We start from the raw sequence: 9,900 nt of genomic DNA on the forward strand, positions 1-9,900 counted from the left end.
ATTTTTTCTCTGTTTGTAATTTTTCTCTTCATTCTACATATTGTGATGTGATATTTTCTTATTTTTCTCTTGTTACTTTGTTCTTGTAAATCTGTGATTTTTTTTCATGAATTTGCACAAAAAAATCTCAGGAATATGTCATTTATTTATTTTTCTATATTTGTGACTTTTTTGTGTGGATGTACAATTTTTTTTTCTTGATGAATTTGGATTTTTTTCCTTTTAATCTGTAACTTTATAGCTTTTCAAACCCAGCTCAGTGTTTTGGGGCCTAAACTCAAAGAGACTTTTTTATTTGAGTTTCTTTTTTACATTACATTACATTACATGTCATTTAGCAGACGCTTTTGTCCAAAGCGACTTACAATAAGTGCATTCAACCTGATGGTACTAGACATAGACCACAGGAATCAAGTAAGTACATAACTTTAAGAGCTAACTGTCATTGCTACAGGAGTGCTATATGTTAAAGAAGAAAAGAATAGAAAAGAAGAAGAAGAGCAAATTTTTTTTTTTTTTTTTTTTTTTTTTTTTTTAAATATATAAATGTGTTAGGTGACCATGGCTTAACCGAGGTATTGTTGGAAGAGATAGGTCTTCAGCCTGCGGCGGAAGATGTACAGGCTGTCTGAGGTCCTGATGTCGGTGGGGAGCTCGTTCCACCATTTGGGAGCCAAGATAGAGAAAAGTCTGGAAGAGGTTTTGAGGCGAGTTGACCCACGGAGGGTGGGAGTCGCCAGCTGTTTGGCTGATGCAGAGCGGAGAGGACGGGCAGGGGTGTAGAGTTTGACAAGGTCCTGGATGTAAGTAGGACCTGAACCGTTAGCAGCAGAGTACGCCAGAGCTAGAGTCTTGAAGCGTATCCGAGCAGCCACTGGTAGCCAGTGGAGGGAGCGGAGGAGGGGTGTTGTGTGTGAAAATTTGGGAAGATTGAAGACCAATCGAGCAGCTGCATTCTGGATGAGTTGCAGAGGTCGGATGGCTTTGGCAGGCAGACCTGCCATGAGGGAGTTGCAGTAGTCCAGGCGTGAGATGACCAGTGCCTGGACCAGGACCTGGACCAATGCCTGGACCAGGACCTGGACCAGGACCTGAGCTGCCTTCTGAGTGAGAAACGGACGGATTCTCCTGATGTTATGCAGCAAGAATCTGCAAGATCTGGTGGTAGCGGTGATGTTTGTGTTGAGGGACAGTTGGTTGTCAAGAGTCACGCCAAGGTTCTTGGCGGTTTCTGTGGAGACAACCACTGTGTTCTGGACAGTGATGTGGAGGTCAGTGGTGGGGGAGCCCTTCCCTGGGAGGTAGAGTAGCTCGGTCTTGCCCAGGTTGAGTTTGAGGTGGTGCGAGGACATCCACTGGGAGATGTCGGCCAGACATGCAGAGATACGTGCTGCTGCCTGTGTTTCAGACTGGGGAAATGAGAAGATTAGCTGGGTGTCGTCGGCATAGCTATGATAGGAGAAGCCATGCGAGTGGATGAGGGAGCCAAGGGAGTTGGTGTAAATTGAGAAGAGGAGCGGACCAAGGACCGAGCCTTGAGGGACCCCGGTGGTGAGTAGACAGGGTTCTGAAACAGAACCCCTCCAAGTTACACGGAAGGTGCGGTCCTTGAGGTAGGATTTGAGCAGAGACAGGGCAGAGCCAGATACTCCCAGGTGGTGAAGGGTGGAGATGAGGATCTGGTGATCCACAGTGTCAAAAGCTGCAGAAAGGTCCAGTAGAACCACCACAGATGAGAGAGAGGCTGCCTTCGCCTTGTGAAGCTGTTCAGTCACAGCGAGAAGGGCAGTCTCTGTTGAGTGGCCCTTCTTGAAACCAGACTGGTGAGGGTCAAGGAGGTTGTTCCCATGCAGATAGGAGGACAGCTGATTGAAGATAGCCCGTTCCAGAGTTTTGGAGAGGAACGGCAGGAGAGAGACGGGTCTGTAGTTGTCCACTAAGGATGGGTCGAGGGTGGATTTCTTTAGGAGAGGATTCACCCTTGCTTCCTTCAGAGAGTTAGGAAAGCAGCCAGTAGTCAAGGAAGTGTTGATAAGATGGGAGAGGAACGGGAGGAGATCAGGAGCAATAGACTGAAACAGGTGGGAGGGAATAGGATCCAGCTGACAAGTGGTAGGACGGGCAGAGGTTACAAGGCTGAGCACTTGAGGAGGAGACAGTGGAGTGAATGCTGAGAGGGAGGGAGACACTGATGGGGAGGGAGGAGAGGCAGGTTGTGAGACTGGATGGGTAAATGACGAGCGTATGTCCTCAATCTTTTTCAGGAAGTGGCTGACAAAGTGGGTCGGTAGGAGGGAGGAGGTAGGAGGGGGGGTTGGAGGGACCAGGAGATTTGTAAAGATTGAGTAGAGCTTCTTCGGGTTGGAGAATGAAGATTGAATCTTGGCCTGATAGAAAGAGCTTTTTCCAGCTGAGATCAGAGATGAGAAGGCAGCAAGAAGAGATTGGTAATTGCGTAGGTCCTCAGGGTGTTTAGTTTTCTGCCATTTCCGTTCTGCTGCCCGTAGGGGAGCTCTGGTGGCTCCACATAGTCCGACAGCCACGGGGCAGGGGAGGACTTGCGCACTTTACGAGGAGTGAGAGGACAGAGTGAGTCAAGAGAGGAGGAGAGGGTGGCAAGGAGAGTGTCGGTTGCAGAGTTGGGCTGCAGAAGTGAGAAAGAGTCTGATGAAGGGAGGGATGAGAGAACAGTTGAGGCCAGAGCAGGAGGAGAGAGAGAGCGAATGTTGCGGCGGACCAGTGTGGTATCTGTCGGTGAGGGCAGACAGTCCGATCGGGAGAGTGGGAGGGAGAACTTGATAAAGTAGTGTTTGAGATGCAGATGAACGTCACTTTATTTCTCTGGTTCTGATCCATAAGCTGATAGTTATCTCAACCTTTTGTTCCTTTGGGGTTCTTCATCATTTCCCTCTGAAAGCCGCGATGCATCTGACACTTAGTTTCAGTGTAATTTTCTAATCAAAAGCTCTTAATGTGGCTCAGAGTGACGGCTGAGTCCAGACGTTTCACTTGTTCTGCTTTCATTTCTCTTCTTTTAACAATTAGTTCAATTGTTTGACTTCGTCCTGCTTCAAGGAACATCAGGAACATCAGGAACATCAGAGGAACATCAGGAACATCAGGAACATCAGGAACATCACAGGAACATCAGAGGAACATCAGAGGAACATCAGAGGAACATCACAGGAACATCACAGGAACATCACGGGAACATGAGAGGAACATGAGAGGAACATCACAGGAACATCACAGGAACATCACATGAATATCAGAGGAACATCAGAGGAAAATCACAGGAACATCACAGGAACATCAGGAACATCAGGAACATCAGAGGAACATCACAGGAACATCACATGAATATCACGGGAACATGAGAGGAACATCAGAGGAACATCAGAGGAACATCACATGAACATGAGAGGAACATCAGAGGAACATCAGAGGAACATCACATGAACATCAGAGGAACATCAGAGGAGCATCACAGGAACATCACAGGAACATCACATGAATATCACGGAAACATGAGAGGAACATGAGAGGAACATGAGAGGAACATGAGAGGAACATCACAGGAACATCACAGGAACATTACAGGAACATCACATGAATATCACAGGAACATCACATGAATATCAGAGAACATCAGTGGAACATCAGAGGAACATCACAGGAACATCACAGGAACATCACATGAATATCACGGGAATATCAGGAACATCACAGGAACATCAGAGGAACATCACATGAACATCACATGAACATGAGAGGAACATCACAGGAACATCACAGGAACATCAGAGGAACATCAGGAACATCAGAGGAACATTTTACAATGAGAGACACTTAACACAAGGCCATACAAAGACAAAGAAGGCTTCCACCGCTGCGTGAAGCTGCTCTTAAGGCTGAGCCGTCATCTTCTCCGTGATGTCATCCATGTTGTGGTTTATAGTCCCAGTCTGAGTCTCAGTCTCCCAGTCTCCGCCCACCGCTTCAGTCAACTCCTGCAGCCTCATGGGGCTTTGGGCAGCTCTCACCAGTCACTGTACTCCTCAATAAACCAGACAAAGCCTCATCCAGTCAGCAGCAGACCTGTAATCATGGTTCAGAATAGATAGAGATCCTCAATATCCTCCACGGAGAGAGCCGCCAGGCACATCCACTCGCCACCTCTCACACCGTCCATCCTGTAGCCAGCTGAGAACGTCCCAGCAGGGACCCAAACTGTTTTCTTTGTCATCTTACGTCTTTTTTGGGGTAATTTTATGTATTTTTTTTGGTCAATTTATGACTTTGTTTCAGTCATTTTACATCTTTTTTGGTCATTTTTCATCTTTTTCGTGTCATTTTTCAAGTTCTTCTTTGGTCCACCAGAGTTGGTTTGAGGTTCTCAGCAGCAGAAACCAGACAGCAGAGTTCTTCAGAGGACAGTGTCTGTGTGTGTGTGTGTGTGTGTGTGTGTGTGTGTGTGTGTGTGTGTGTATGTGTGTGTGTGGAGTGACGGAGACGGATTCAAACGTTTGTTCACCTTCAGGATGAACCACGAAGGTGAACAAGTGGTCGGAACGATCAATCCATCAGGAGCACCGACACACACACACACACACACACACACACACAAAGACACACACACACACACACGCACACACACACACACACACACACACACACGCAATTATCAGTAGCTTCTGTCTCAATGTGCCTTTCCAGCGTCTTTGAGCTGCTGCAGCGTTGAATGGAAATCAGGGTGAGAAGGAACTCTAAATCTTCAGTATGGACACACACACACACACACACACACACACACACACACACACACACACACACACACACACTCTGCCCGCCGATCGGGGCTGACCACGTCCAGCTTTGCATTCTGGGAAGTCCAACACACCTTGTGCAGCTGTCAATCAAACTCACTCTAGTGTGTGTTAATCACTTAATTCCTTAACGAGCTGTTTCAATTAAAACACACACACACACACACACACACACACACACACACTCTGCCCCCCAGACGATCAATTAGTCTGAGACCTAATTGGACGAATGAACACAGGGTTTAATTGTCACAATTAACGAGATCCTAATTGACCAAATCAGTGGTGAACTGAGTGTGTGTGTGTGTGTCTGTGTGTGTGTGTGTGTGTGTGTGTGTGTGTCTGTGTGTGTGTGTGTGTGTGTGTGAGTGTGTGTGTGTGTCTGTGTGTGATGAAACCGTCTGGGAGGCGACAAACACAAGAATTAAACTGAATCCTTTAACTCGTTTCGTACCTCAGAGTTTAGAAAAAGTGGATGTGTCAAAGTGGTTCATGATTAAAGAATGTTGAATTTTTTTCTCGTGAATTTGTGACTTTTTTCTTATAAATTTGGATATTTTTTTTCTCATTAATTCGTGATTTTTTTCTCCTAAATTTTTGACTTTTTATCATAAATTTATGATTTTTTTGTTTGTAAAATTTGTGACATTTTCTTGTAACATTTTCTCATAAATTTGTAATTTTTCCTCATGAATTTGTAATTTTTTCTCATGAATTTGTGATTTTTATTTCTTTTAAAGTTTGTGTTCATTTTCTCGTTAGTTTGGAATCTTTTTTTCTCATAAATGTGTGATTTTTCTCATAAATTTGTGACTATTTTCTTATAAATGTGTGATTTTTTTGTCATAAATTTGTGACTTTTTTTAAAACCATAAATCTGTGTTTTTTCCTCATGAATGTGTAACTTTTTTCTCATTAATTTGTAATTTCTTTCTCATTAATTTGTGACTTTTTTAAAATAAATTTGTGACTTTTTTCTTGCAACTTTGTAAAAAAAAAAAATTTCTCCTAAATTTTTGACTTTTTATCATAAATTTATGATTTTTTTGTTTTTAAAATTTGTGACATTTTCTTGTAACATTTTCTCATAAATTTGTAATTTTTTCTCATGAATTTGTGATTTTTTTTCCTTTTAAAGTTTGTGTTCATTTTCTCGTTAGTTTGGAATCTTTTTTCTCATAAATGTGTGATTTTTCTCATAAATTTGTGACTTTTTTTAAAACCATAAATCTGTGTTTTTTCCTCATGAATGTGTAACTTTTTTCTCATTAATTTGTAATTTCTTTCTCATTAATTTGTGACTTTTTTAAAATAAATTTGTGACTTTTTTCTTGTAACTTTGTAAAAAAAAAAAAAAAGTTCATAACTTTGTGTTTTTTTCTCTCGTTAGTTTGGAATTTTCTTCTCATAAATTTGTGATTTTTCTCATAAACGTGTTTAACGTTTCTCTGGTGTATTTGCAGTGATGAAGAGTGATCTGAAGAATATTAAAGGTTTAATAACATAACCAGATATCAGATCAGATCAACAGGATTGTGTATAATTATGAACAATAAGAGGAGAAAGTTGTCCAACTCAACATTTCAGTCAACGTTGTTCCTCTCAGAAAGATTCCAGTCCGGTTGAAGAAGGAACCATCGAAGTGGATCAAAGAGAAACCAGAAACTTCTTCCTGCAACATCTCTCTTCTTCTCCACGTTGTTGTGTTGTTGTCTTGTTGTCTTGTTGTCTTGTTGTGTTGTTGTCTTGTTGTGTTGTTGTGTTGTTGTGTTGTTGTGTTGTTGTGTTGTTAGCTCCCGCTGATTCAGCACCAAGAGTTATTAAATATGAATATTATAATGCAATCAGCCAGAGTCAAGTGGCTCTGATGCTGTTGTTCTCTGAGTTTATGCAGATCAGCTGACACACACACACACACACACACACACACACACACACACACACACACACACACACACACACACACACACACACACATTCTTGTACGTCTATCTTTGTGAGGACCCTCATTGTAACAGTGAATTCCCTATCAAGGTTATAATAGTTTTGATTTTTTCATCAGTTTTAGTTTTAATTTTGTTGTGAATTTCAATTCCAGAGTTTTTAGAGTGAGTTTGCTAGTTTTAGTTTAGTTTTTATGTATTTTAAATGCTTTAGTTTTAGTTTAGTTTTTATTAGTTGTAGTGTTTTGTAATGGGGTATTTGTTGGGTGGGAGATTAAAAGAGGTCACAGTAAATGTTTCCTTTATTTCCTTTGTCTGATCCATCTTCATTATGGATGAAAAAAGTTGACAAAGAGGAAAACGAAGGACATTTTCACTATAATTTTAGTTAGTTTTGTAACCACACAATACAGTTTCAGTTAATTATCATTATCATGTAACCTTTAACCCTAAAAACAAAGTCTGGAATCTCAAAAAAGCCTTTAAAGAAGTGAGGACCGGCCGAAATGTCCTCACTTTGCAAAAATGTCCTCACTCTGTTGGTTAAAAACGTGTTCTGGTCCTCACTATGTAGGAAGTACAAGAACACACACACACACACACACACACACACACACACTTCCTCCTTTAATCTCCCTCCCTCCCTCCCTGGACCAGGTCCCCGCTGGACCAGGTCCCCGCTGGACCAGGTTCTTTTATTACTCTTTTGGTAATTTTGTATTTTTTGTATTTGTATTTTTTTTTTCTTTTGTTGTTCTTTTGCGAGAAATTTGTGTCTTTTTTGGTGAATTTTTCATATATAAATATATATATATATATATATATATATATTTATATATATATATTTTTTTTAAATGTGTCTTTTGTTGCTCTTTTATGACTTTTGTGGTTACTTTGTGTCTTTTTTTTCTTCTTGTTCTTATTTTTTGTGGTAATTTTGTGCCTTTTGTTGTTCTTTTATTACTTTTTTTTGGGGTAATTTTGACTCTTTTGTGGTGATTTTGTGTCTTTTTTAGTCCAACAAGCAGAAATGTTCCCAGAAGACAAGAGTCAGGAGCTGTCAGTGACGTCTAATAGAGAGCCCAGTGAAGGTGTCTGTGTGATGTCTGGGCTTGCTGCTGATTGGCCTGTTTAATATTGCAGCTGTGTGTTAGCGCTCGCAGCAGGACGCCGCCGCCGCGCCCCGCATGCGGCTCGCTGCGTCTCGCTGCAGCACCTCATCAAGCCGCTCCGTGCTCGTTCACATGCACATCAACAGACCAGATTAGTGGCAGTAATCAGTCAAGGCGGGAGATCAGGGCACGTTTCTGCACCGGAGTCAGGATTCTCTCAGGAAAAACACATGTTGGTTTTTAAAATACATGTTGAGCAAACAGCGTCTTCTTTACTCAACCAGATGGATTTATATATCAGACTGGTCCCATATTATACTGGTCCCCATATTATACTGGTCCCATATCAGACTGGTCCCATATTATACTGGTCCCATATTATACTGGTCCCATATCAGGACTGGTCCCATATTATACTGGTTCCATATTATACTGGTTCCATATCAGACTGGTCCCATATCAGACTGGTCCCATATCAGACTGGTCCATATTATACTGGTTCCATATCAGACTGGTCCCATATCAGACTGGTTCCATATCAGACGTCTGAAGCCCCATTGGTCTGACATCCCCAGACCAGGGTCCATTTTTTTCTGTTACTATTACTATTACTTTTCTCTACAGAATACACATTTTTCGCGACATAAGTTGCAAAAAACTGCCAAAAATTTTGCACAAAATTTTGCATTGAAGTGAATGGGACAGCTCAAAAAAATGAGGGAAAAAGAACAATAATTGTATTTTTAAACGTCTACTTCTCCGGCATAATTTCACCTAGAGACTCCATTTAAACTTACAAACAGTAGACACAAGTCTTGTGTATCGGTGTATTAATCCACGTTTCGATAGGTCATATAGTTTTTTATCAATCCCTGTTCAATGACCATGATCATTTTTGGAGAAATTCTGAGATTATAATGGGTGTGTATTGCACGGAATGTTCGTGTCACAGTGTGTGACATCATCGCCAGAGTGTAGAGGGAGAGAAAAAACTGTCAAAAAATAAAATTTGAAAACTGCGCTCCAGGCCGCAAATTCCACTCTACAGAAATAATTTATACATAGAAACGTAGGAAAATGAGTCTTCTCCCTCACAATCCTCTGGTAAAGCTGTCAGAGTTATAGTTTGGGCGTAGGACGCACAGATTGCACCACCAACACCACCAACAGCCTCATTGGCTCCCATATTAAAAACGCAGGAGATTCTGAAAAAGGAAGATGGAACAGTTTTTTTAGATCGCTCTAACAAAGCTATTTTTTCATTTTTCTTAAAAAAAAACATATGTAGATGTTCAGGAAGAACTCAGGACGCTCAAAGTGAAGTCGGATCAATGATAGGTATTATGGTTTTGCCAAAAATGCTTTCTGTTCGAGGCCAGAAATTCCAGTCTGTCCACCTCTGTTACGGAACATTGACAGTTGGTGGCAGTTAATTCTGTTGATTGCTTTGATCTGATTGCCTCTGATCTTTGATGTGATTACACTTACACACACACACACACACACACACACACACACACACATGTTGAGGTTAAAGGTCATAGGTTGCTGTATTAATAAATACTTGTAAAGGAATGCTTGTTGTAGGTGTGCTCCTTGTATATTATATAGTATCATAACATTACTAGTATTAATTGTTATAAATCTCTGAAGAATCTCATCATAGTGAACACACACCGGCAGTAGTGGCCCTTTCACTATTTACCCCAGAGGACATTTTCTAGTTAAAACTTCATATTTACATCATTTTATGTTTTACTGCAGTTTTTCATCAGTTTTCAGAATTCTCACACAACGAGAGACGAGAGAACCTGGATTCATATAGACGTTACATAAAGATGTTATATAAGACTGCAGGAGGAGGAGGAGGAGGAGGAGGAGGAGGAGGAGGAGGAGAGAGAGGGGGACAGGAGGAGGAGGAAGAGGAGGAGGAGAGGAGGAAGAGGAGGAGGAGGAGGAGGAGGAGGAGGAGGAGAGGAGGAGAGAGAGGAGGAGGAGGAGAGGAAGAGAGAGAGGAGG

Source organism: Centropristis striata, chromosome 23, assembly GCF_030273125.1.
Source record: "Centropristis striata isolate RG_2023a ecotype Rhode Island chromosome 23, C.striata_1.0, whole genome shotgun sequence".
NCBI lineage: Eukaryota > Metazoa > Chordata > Actinopteri > Perciformes > Serranidae > Centropristis > Centropristis striata.